At 30.9% G+C, this 11,475-nt stretch overlaps 1 long non-coding RNA gene across 1 annotated transcript in view; it reads right to left on the reverse strand.

Moving 5' to 3' along the window:
- The window catches only part of LOC106679538 (uncharacterized), a 52,923-nt gene extending 43,477 nt beyond the window's left edge, over positions 1 to 9,446 (reverse strand). Inside the window, exon 1 of the long non-coding RNA XR_010843126.1 lies at positions 9,411 to 9,446. This is a non-coding gene — a long non-coding RNA (uncharacterized lncRNA). The remainder of the gene's footprint in view (positions 1 to 9,410) is intronic.
- Between the last annotated feature and the right edge of the window lie 2,029 nt (positions 9,447 to 11,475).

Genomic DNA, 11,475 nt, shown 5'->3' on the forward strand with positions numbered 1-11,475 from the left:
ATTATTTTTTGTTATTAATTTTACTTTTCGAGTAAAATAATTCTTAATAAGTGAATTAGTATTTTTATCTATTTATTTTATCTTTCCCTTTTTCTCTTAATAAGAACATTATAAAAAAATATATGTATATAATGTAACGGTTATATCAACCATGTAATTCTACCAGGTACATCTGGTAAAAAATTTAAAAAAATCCAATTTTCAAAGGTTCCCATCATTTAGGTACCTAGGATTAAAGTCAAGATTTTAATACAATAAATGATAATGAGTGCCTATTATAGTTATCATCAATTCTTTTTTGAACTCTAATAAGGTAATGGAAAATTAATATTATTAATTTTACTTTTCGAGTAAAATAATTCTTAATAAGTGAATTAGTATTTTTATCTATTTATTTTATCTTTCCCTTTTTCTTTTAATAATAACAATGTATATAGTTGAGTAGCAGAGAACTTGGGAACCCATCCACGACCCGAAGAATGAATCCCAGACTGTTGCAGGACAGCCTGTTATAAATTCTATATTAGTTCTGTTATTGTCACTCTAAAATTTTATTTTATCTTAAAATCTTTTTTTTTTTCTCTTCATCGTTTTCTTAAATTCACTTTCATTTTTTCCCCATTAGAAGTCAGTTATTTACTTTGTTAAATGAATAAATGCCATTGTTTTTGTTATTAACTTTACTTTTATCTTTTAGAAAGTATTATTTTTTTAATATATTTATTTTACTTATAACATAGTATATAGTTAGGGGTGTCTTTTGGATGAAACTTTACCCCCCTCCCAATTGTTAAAAAAAAAATGTACCTCTTACACTAACCATGTAAGGCCCGCCAGGCCGATCTGGTATAAAATAAGTATATAAATTGATCTTTAAGTTGTATTGTATAAGAAGATAGTCAATAAAGCTACAAAATAGTAAAAAACTATTTAATGTTTACCGACGTTTCCCCCCACTTTGCAGGGCTTCGTCAGGGCTAAATGAAAACAAGAGATGCAAAAAATGTAAGATGTGACAAGAAAGTTATATACAAAGAAGGTAAAAAAGTATACAAAAATATTTTTTAAAACAAAGAGGAAATATGTTACAAAAATGTTAAAAATGAATAGGGAACTAATTAACATTAGATAAAGTCATGTGTGATAAAAATGTGATAGAGAAATAGATAAATAAAAGATATAACAATACTAATTAGTGATAGTAACAAATATGATAGAAAGCAGGTGTAAATGATAAACAGATAGGTAAAGTGAACGTGGCAAAAGTAAAGTACGATAACAAGTAATAGGGGAATATTAAGAATATGTAATAATAAATAATAATAATAAATTAGAGGCGAAAAAAGTAATATACTAAGAATATATTAAAAAAAAAAAGTGACGTTACCCCCCCCCCAGCCCTTTATTTCTCTATTGCTATATTACAATTCAATCACACATGACTACATATATTATTAATTAGTTCCCTATTCATATATATTTATATTTTCGTAACATATTTTTTTGTTTAAAAATATATTTTGTATAATCTTTTTTTTTTGGGGGGGGGGGGAGGAGAGCGTAGTGAAACTGTAGTAAGGCAACATAATGCTAACCACAAGGACCTGGATTTGAATCCGGCCGGGCAGAAAATTGTTTTCTCATACACTGCAGCCATGAGTCAAACCTGTGGCTGTTGGAGCCCTTCTGGGATGCACCCAGCCTCATAAATTGGGTACCCTTAATCAGAAAAAAATCTGGGGGTTGAACGTGATTCTGACCAAATTACCTCCTTGCCAACCGTTGGTCTAGAAGTAATGAACAACAAATTTTAATTTTTAATAATGTTTTTATTCTCTTTGTATATTCATTCTAATTTTCTTGTCACATCTTACAATAATTGTATATTGTTTTCTTTTAGCCTTGACGAAACCCTGCGAATTGGAGCGAAACATTAATTAACATTTTTTTTTTATTTATTTATTGATATTTACATATACTGTATAAAAAATAAAACAAGTAAATTTGATCATAATTATATTATAATAATGATATGATACAGCATGTAGAGAAACTACACAGTAGTAGAACTCTAAAAACATTTTACAATATAAGGTCACGAGGCCATCTTTTCAGGCGCCTCGGAGGATTGCCAGGAATAGAAGAGGATGCAAGGTTAGAAACTAGTGGATTTAGGTGGTTAGGGAGTTTATAATGGAAAGAATGATATCGGGTTCGGGCTAGATCGGTTTTATTAGTAAAAAAATAAGGAGCATTTACGAAGGATTATGGATTGTAAGGATTGGATACGAGAGGAATTCGAAGGTTTAGTGGAGCCCAAAAGCTCAACTCCGTATGTCCAGATGGGCCTTATTATTGTCATGTAGATCAGTCTTTTGTAATGAGTTGGAAGTTTAGACCGTTTGTCTAGTAAGTGCAGTAATAGTTGAAATCAATCTTCGGGGGTAAGAGTGGTTAACATTAAATAGTTTTTTTTACTATTATTACTCCTTAAGGACGAGCTTTGGTTTCAGTTCTGAGTTTAATATTTGACGGGTAACTGGAAAAATTTCCAGAGGATGAGACCACACAGTACGGATTTTTTTATCTTCGCTAATCATACGCACCGAGATTATTGTTTCTTCCGCTTCTTTCATATCTTTCTACCTCTCTGGAATGTATTATTGTTAAATATTATTTTCAGTAAATGGGGCGTGATGATACCCCATTTTCATTACTTTCAAAACATAATTTTTACAACGATTTCACCAAAAGACACAGATGTACATTGATAAAATATTAAAGAAATGTAAAAATCGAATAATTTCCATATGATTAATTAATGTGTGAAAGAGGAAAAAAAGAGAAAAGAAAAAAAATTTAATTAAAAACTAATTTTATTTAAAAATGCTAAATGTTCTATATCACCCGATAAGGCCTCTTCTCTCTAGGACCAGTAGAATCACTTTAGTTCGGAAGAACAACTTGACAAATCACCCAGAATCAAGTTTGGAGACTATTCTCCCACCGTGCACCAGGATTGGGGAGTTGAGTAAGCATGGGGAGTTCATAAGTAAAATGTACTTACTTAATATACATTTTATGCAGTTGAAGAAATATAAACAATTGATGAAAGAAAGGTGCGTGAAAGACTCGAATGAGGATATGAGGCGACTAATGAGCTTGATTTGGAGGATAGAAGTACTCTTGGACGAATTGACACCGGACAAGTATAGAGAAGAAAATTTCAAAGTACAGCACGACTTTCCAATCTGTTGTAATAAATATGAATGTAATTATTAACCGTATAAGTACACTTTATGCAGCGAGAGGAACATAACAGAAGCGCAAGTAGAAAGAGGAGACTAAGGCATTAATGGGCCGCTCAACAAAGTAATTGATTCTAAATTATTAAATAATTAAATTTTCTTTTTATATATTTATTAACATTTACAACTGTATTTACACAAAAATACATCTAGTAAATTTGATATATGATCAAAATGGTATGATATAGGGATGTACGGCATACATGTTCATTATACACTGTCATAATTGGCGAAAGGATATTTTCTCACTCATAAAGTAAAGATGGCAAACATTTTTTTATGTTTATAAAGCATTTATGTTTCTATTACAACATTTGATAGTCTTAATCTGATATAAACGATTTGATATCCACTCTAAGAGGCGGTGAAAAGAAGAATAGTGGTGTAAGTGACATTTTTTTTTTAAATATCTTTATTGAAATTACAACTGTACATTATAAAACATTTAGTAAATTTGATCTCAGTTAAAATGAAGTGTTCAAAGCGTGTAGAGAAACTATACATTAATGACGTTTTACATTAGCAGGTCTCGTGGCCATCTTCTTTTCAGGCGCCTCGAAGGATTGTCAGGAATGGAAGAGGAAGCAAGGTTAGAAACTAGTGGGATTGGGTGGTTTGTTAGTTTGTAGTGGAAGGATACCTGGTTCGGGCTAGATCGGTTACATATGGAACATTAAGGTCTTTATGAATGATTTTATTTGTGTGAGGAGCATTTAGGATTTTACGAAGGATTTTGGATTGTAAGGATTGGATACGAGAGGAATTCGAAGGTTTAGTAGACACCCAAAGCCCAACTCCGTAAGTCCAGATTTTTTTGTGTTAGGTGAATTTCTGAAATCGGGGCTTCTTCCTCGGAGTCTTCACAAGACATATTCCTGTCCGAGTTCCGGATATTTTCGAAAGGGGTAAGAGCAACATTATTAAACGATACTATAGTAGGGCAGTCAGTAGGTTTTCGACGAAGAGTAAATGTGATTTATTTTATTCCTCCATTTTTGACACAATTCTTCAAGGGTTCTGATAAGGATTGGAGAGTTCGTGATACAATTATAGGGTTATTATTAACCATGAGCACACATACGTGGAGAGAATAATACTGGGATTGCTTAGGATGTCAGTTGTATTAGTACAAGAGCCCAAGAGGAGAAAAAAGACAGTTATTTCACCCCAATTTTGATTTGTGAAAGAAAATATCTCAGGAACCATAAGATTTAAAGATGTTTACCAGCACTCAAATTAAATATTTATTTTCGTAGGGGTAGTAGTTTATGATATATTATAAAATAAATTTACAAAATGTTAATTTCTAGTTGTTCGGATAAAATCTTTGAAAATATCATAAAGACTACTCGAGATAAAGTTTTTTAAAAAGCAATTTTTCATAAAAATATTGTATGGGACGAACTGAAAGATCAGTAGTTATTGAATTTATTTTGAAAAATTTATATCTCAAAACAATTTGACGTACAGATGTTTATTAGCACCCAAATTAAAGCTAGTTTAATGAGCTATAAAGAAGTTTATGATGTTTATCTTCGTAGGAGTAATAGTTTACATGAAATTTGCTAAAATAAACCGATTTATAGTTGTTCGGACAAATTTTCATTTTCCAAATTTATATTCATATGTGAATATCATAAAAACTACTACCCCTACGAAGATAAGTGTCATAAACTACTTTAAAGTAAGTTAAATTTCCTTCATTTTGAATGTTGGCAGACATATGTGCGTCTTATGGATCTAGAGATATATTTTTTCAAAAATCCAACATTTTATACGAACAACTAGAAATTAGCGTATTTGTGAGTTTCTTTTGTCAAATATCATAAAAACAACTACTCCTACAAAGATAAACATAATTAACTATTTTGTTGTAAATTTAACTAGCTTTAATTTGAATGATGGCAGACATCGTCCAATGGCTTCTGAAATGAAGTTTTTGATAAATCAAACTTAATGTCCGAACAACTATAAATCAATTTATTTAAGCAAATATCATGAAAACGACTATTCCTACGAAGGTAAAGTTCAGAAACTTCTTTATAGTCCATTAAACTAGCTTTAATTTGAGTGCTAATAGACATCTGTACGACATAGTTCCTTAGACATAGAATTTTCAAAATAAATTAATTAACTACTAATCTTTCAGTAGATTTTTAAGAAATTTTGCTTTTTAAGAAGCTATATCTCCAGAACTATCGGACGTAAATATCTCCATTAGAGCTCATATTTCAGTAAATTTACTCTTCTTTAAATATTGTCCTTTTTAGACTTTCTAGTGTTGTTGGTACTGTTTAAGATATAGAGCTCCGATTAAAAAATTAAGGTTTTAAAAAGTCGCCATTTTTTATACATATACATGGCGTTTCGTATATGTACGTTCCATACAACATTTTTATGAAATGTTGCTTTTTAAAAAGCTATATCTCAAGAACGATTGGACGTAAATAACTCTATTAGGGCTCATATTTAGCAAATTTACTCTTCTTTAAATGACGTTCTCTTAGGTTTTCTTGCGTTGTTCCTACTTTTTAAGATATAGAGCTCCGAATGAAAAATTAGTTTTTTTTATCCCTTTGAAACAGCCGCCATTTTTCATCCCCCTACCTATACTTGGCAGACTCATCAATTTTTACTAGTAATTATACATATTTTTCATTAAAGAAACCCAAAATTGGGGTGAGATAACTGCCTGTTTTTCTTCCCGGTTCTTGTACTTGGTCAAATATCATAAAAACTACTACTCCTACAAAGATAAACACTATTTTGTAGTAAATTTCACTAGCTTTAATTGAGCGCTGGCAGACATCTGTACGTCCAATGGTTTTTGAAATGAAGTTTTTCATAAATAAAACTTATTGTCCGAACAACTGTAAATCAATTTATTTTAGCAAATATCATGAAAACTACTATACCTACGAAGGTAAAGGTTATAAACGTTTTTATAGTCCATTAAACCTAGCTTTACTTTAAGTGCTAATAGACATCTATATGTCACATAGTTCCTGAGATATAGATTTATCAAAATAATTTCTCTAATTACTAATCTTTCAATGCATCCTTTATGAAATGTTTCAATTTAAAAAGCTATATCTCATGAATTATTTATCGTAAACAGCTCTATTAGGGCTCTTGTTTTAGCAAATCTACTCTACATTAAATTATGTTCTCTTAGAGTTTTTTGGTGTTGTGGGTGATTTTAAAAATATAGAGTTTTAAATTAATTTTTGTTTTTTGACGTTTTAAAACCAAAAATGTTTAATTTTTTTCATATTTGAGAATTCGGGAATTTCATTATCTTTCCCATGGTGAAAGGGAATATTTTGAAAAAACAGCACGTAAATCGGTACAATAATTCAAAAGTTTGTTGTGGACAAAGATTTGACCAATTCTTTTTGTATATATAGATTGAACACTTCTGAAACTTTCATATCAATAAATAAATAGATGAAGTGATAATACGGTAACTATAGTAACATAAATGGTAACAGCTGACTTCGCTGTATACTCGTTAATACTGGTCCAATTTCGGTGATTTTTTCTTATTCTTTAAGACAATTTGATTATCTATGATATTGTCGTAAATATGCTACATAAAATATGAATAGTTTTTATATAATAACTATCTCTGTACTTCAATATTAGTATTGTATCGAAACAATTCAGCCTGACTGACCTATCAAAGTGTGAAGATTTTTTAGGAGTGAAATAAAGTTAATATTCACTTTATCTATGATGGACCTTATTTCTATTTTATTCATTTTTTTTCAAATTATCTTTAAAACACTGTCTTGTTAGGGAATGCCAATGGTCTACAAAACCACCGTGAATTGAAATGAACTTGCCTTATTTCTACACGATAAACACATTGACATTGCCTTAGTGACTGAAACTCATTTCACTAAGGGACACACCTTTACTTACGTGACTACATCACTTATAGATCAGACCACCCAGATAACACTTCCCATGCTGGTTCTTGCATCCTTATCCCATTCCTTTATTCCTTCCAATCCAACTGATGCAATCCAATCGACCTCGGTAATAATTTCGAATCGCCCTTTCCATGTTACATTTTCAGCTGTATACTGTCCTTGTAATAATCTTTCTTATAACCTTCTTGATTCCTTATTCCAAACCTTCGAACCGCTCTTCATTGCTAAAGGAGACTACAATGCTAAACACCAACGATGGGGATCCGAACAACCAACCCTATCCTCTCACCCAAAAATCCTACTTATTGGCGACCGGATATCCTTGACATATTTATGACCTCCCACATTTCCTCCTCTCAAACCATTGTTGATTCCCTGGATTACCTTTCATCAGATCATAGTCTAGTTCTGCTTTTTTTATATTCAAGCTTCGTGCCTAAAATTTCGAAAGATGAGGTAGGAAGCCTCAAAAAGTTGAAAATAGGAATACAAACACAAATATAGGAAATCATAACTGGAAGAAATATCCATATATATAAATTGATTTTTTATTTTTTATTTTGATGCAAGGTATTTATACTTTTCTACGGCAGTGAATTCTGTTAATTATGCATGAAAATTGTTTCTAAGATTCCAGTAAAATTTTCAAATTTCAATAAATTAAAATTTTTTATTATTTTAAGAAACCCTCATTGATTTATACAATTCTATTTTATTCATTAATTGACTCCAGGATTTACTATTGAATTAAACATGAAACCATTTTTATAATGTAATCTTTATAAATACAGATAAAAATAATTTTTTTTATATTTTATCGCTGTTAATTTTATATATTTTTTTATTACTAGACTAGACCTATCCCCATTCAACAAACTATAAAACTGTTCATTTAATTGTACCACTCCTGGCTCAAATTTTATTACTGTAATTTACATATATTCTGTAATTCAGAATGTATTATTTTTACAATGTAGTGTAAACAGGAAAAAAAATTTAAGTCTTTATTCCAGCATTTGTACTACAATTTAGTGCCAAAAGTGTCAAAAACAACTTGAGTATTCCCTTTTTTTCTAAATTTTTATTTCGGGATCCACCAAACCATCAAATTTCTCCAACATCCAATCCTTACAATCCAAAATCCTTGATGCTCCTTATTACGTTACAAATAAACTCATTCACAAAGACCTTAACATCCCATTCGTTGCAGATTTGACCAGAAACAGATATGCGTCTTTTCATTCCAAACTCCTTAACCATTCTAACCCATTAATTCTTAATCTTTCATCCTTAACAATCCCTGATAATCCTCCGAGGCGTCTGAAAAGAAGATGGCCACGGGACCTTCTAATTTAAATTAATGTTTGAAGGACCACCAATGTGGTGGTTCCTTCCCAAGATTTTCAAGTGTATATGAAACATACAACATATTTACTTATTGTATTTATTATTTGTACAGTTGTAATTTACATTAAATAAATAAAAAAATAAATTTATTTCATCTTTGCTTTTGAAAAATGCGTTTGTCAGTTTAACTAAATTTTTTACGACCCATTTTTATTACTCCACATTATATGTAAAATAAAATATTACAGGATAATTATCAAAACCTTTTTTATATAATGGAGAGATTATGTTTACATTCAAGATTTTTAAATTAAAATGTATATACATATTTCTAGTCTAATATTATTAATGTGACCTAATTACATACCGATTTAAAAGTTTTCCACATTGTTTCTTATCCTTCCAACATAATATATAATATAGGAAAAAAAAAAAAAAAGAGTAATATGAAATTGGTGAATGAACACAAAAAAATTAAATAAATATACATAAGGCATGGCGATGTAAAAAAGGATAAATTTAATTTTAGGACTCCCCAAAAATATGCATATAATCTAAAGCTCTAAGCAAACTTTAAAAGTAAAATTATATTTCATTCAGTACGTTTTACATACAGCATAAATCCTAGCTTTAAGTATATTTTTTTTGTTTTTTTTTCAAAAATTTTCTAATTGGAATATTTATCCTTTTGCATCACCACACCTCATACAATATACCTGATGATGATTATATTGAAATAAAAGTGATTTTAAATATATAAATTTTGTTTTAAATTTAAACAAATACATCGCGATGACACCCTATCCGTTGAAGTACATACCTCCACCCTTGGGCCTCCAGGAGGAATAACTAACTCCGCGAGCTATCTTCCCCGCAAGAGGGCTAAGCGCATGCGCTACTCCTTTTCACTTTATAACTTAGATATGTTTCTACTTTCGAATTATGAAAATTTATGATTCGAATTTTCGACGGAAAAGATAACTCCGATAATAAGGGTATTAATATAGCCTTATTATAAACCTTCGGAAAGCCAAAGATTTTAGAAAAAATAATATGTAACATAAAAACTCATAGTAAGTAACGGAGAACGACGAGAATAAAAACAAATGTTTTAACAAGTCTAAAAAATACATTGCTTATATTCAGTCGAATATTGAAGAGAATGAAGGTTTGCACACGCTTAAGGTGCCTCTATACGTATGTCGATCTTACTATACTAAAATAAAATACAATAAATTAAATAAATGAAAAAAAAACTCTTAAATATAAATAACAGAAGAATAAACAAAATGAACATAATCAAACTATCTGTATGAAAAATAAATAACATAATGATAAAATAATATAGTCTCTAGTCACATTTACACTCTAATATACAAAATTTACACAATCGACCTGAGGATCCCTGAGCCCACTCTATCCCCCACGTGTGAGGGGTAGAGTAGAGCTCAAAAGATCCCAGTGCATCCCTCTCACCGCATCACTGGTAGTGAGTCAGTGGAGGCTGAGCAAGAGCGCTTTTGCCGCAAACACTCAACTTGAGTGGAGAATCTGACCATTGCCAGAACTCCAATTGTCCATTTTTATTTTAATAAGTCTCTTGGCCACTGCCAACTGTTGCCACTGTTTCAACCTTCTAGATGGGCTGTAGGGATGGATGGAACTAGATAAGGTTTGAACCAAAGGATTAGGATGGTTGGAAAGGTTTATATAGAATTTTGAGAATTTGGTTGGTATGAGATCAAGGATAAAAGGAATATGTAGTGTATCTGGTATAAGTTGGCTTAAATTTGTAGCCGACTAGTTTAGAGTCAGTTTCGGGCACAAATCAAATCCGTCCACACGTTTGTGTTCAGTTAGCCAAGTTTTAGGACTGCAAACAGACAAATCTTTGTTCTCTGTATTTTAACCAATCAAAAAAATTCCCCAACCTTCAGATTCAATAATTAACTCCATTTTAAGATTATATATTTTAGAATTCTATCGATTTGGTGTAAATACATTGTTTCAAATCTTATTAACTAACTTAAGCAGTTTATTTTGGAATTAATATAGCACAAATATATATTTATGAAGACATTATATATCTATGTAATTAAATTAAAAAGTTTCTGATAATTCTAGAATGAAAGTTGAATTTATAGGTTATGTGGTACTATTTTATCATCTACCTCCTACTTTGCTGATGTTTATGTTCTCTTTCATTTAGCCTGTCTTTATTTTCTTCCATTAAAAAGTAAAAGAAACAAAACAAGAATGTGGATACCGACCTTTGTTCACCAAGCATTTGTACAAGCCATGAATATTGTACAGTGAGGAGATAAAATATTACTTATGAACCTTTAGGATTCTTACCTGAAAAAAACTTTCTTTCGATATCTGTTTGCATAATAGATGAAATAACTAGAAATTCAGAGTTTAATTCTTGTCAATTAACTTGCCGAGGTGGATTATTTTCTTGATTATTCTGCTTGTTCGTAAGACCTTGACAATGCGTGTTCAGTTTATAAAGGTTGACAAGGAAGATGACTAGATAGGATGAGCCTAACGGGTTACAACCGCTATATCTCGGAGGATGGTAACCTCGTCCTACCGGGTATTATTCCTATAAACACGAGGGAAATAAGCAGACCTCCAGGAAGGTGCCTTCTGGTACTATTCCGTCAGAGGCGAAGAAGGTATATAAGCCCGGAGTGTAGCTAGCCACCGGAGCTTACGAAGGATAAGTAGAGGGAAAGATCATGTCAAGAGTGAACCCAAAATAACAACCATTTAGAAATCAGGTTCGACTATCAGCCGAAACTGTCTCAAGCATGAGCTGTGGATTAGTAATCTTCTGGGACTTTTTAGAAGTACTATTAGACCCTTATTTACAGGACTAGTGC

The sequence above is a fragment of the Halyomorpha halys genome, unplaced genomic scaffold (assembly GCF_000696795.3).
Source record: "Halyomorpha halys isolate HHAL.00 unplaced genomic scaffold, Hhal_1.1 Scaffold13.1, whole genome shotgun sequence".
In the NCBI taxonomy this organism is placed as follows: Eukaryota; Metazoa; Arthropoda; class Insecta; order Hemiptera; family Pentatomidae; genus Halyomorpha; species Halyomorpha halys.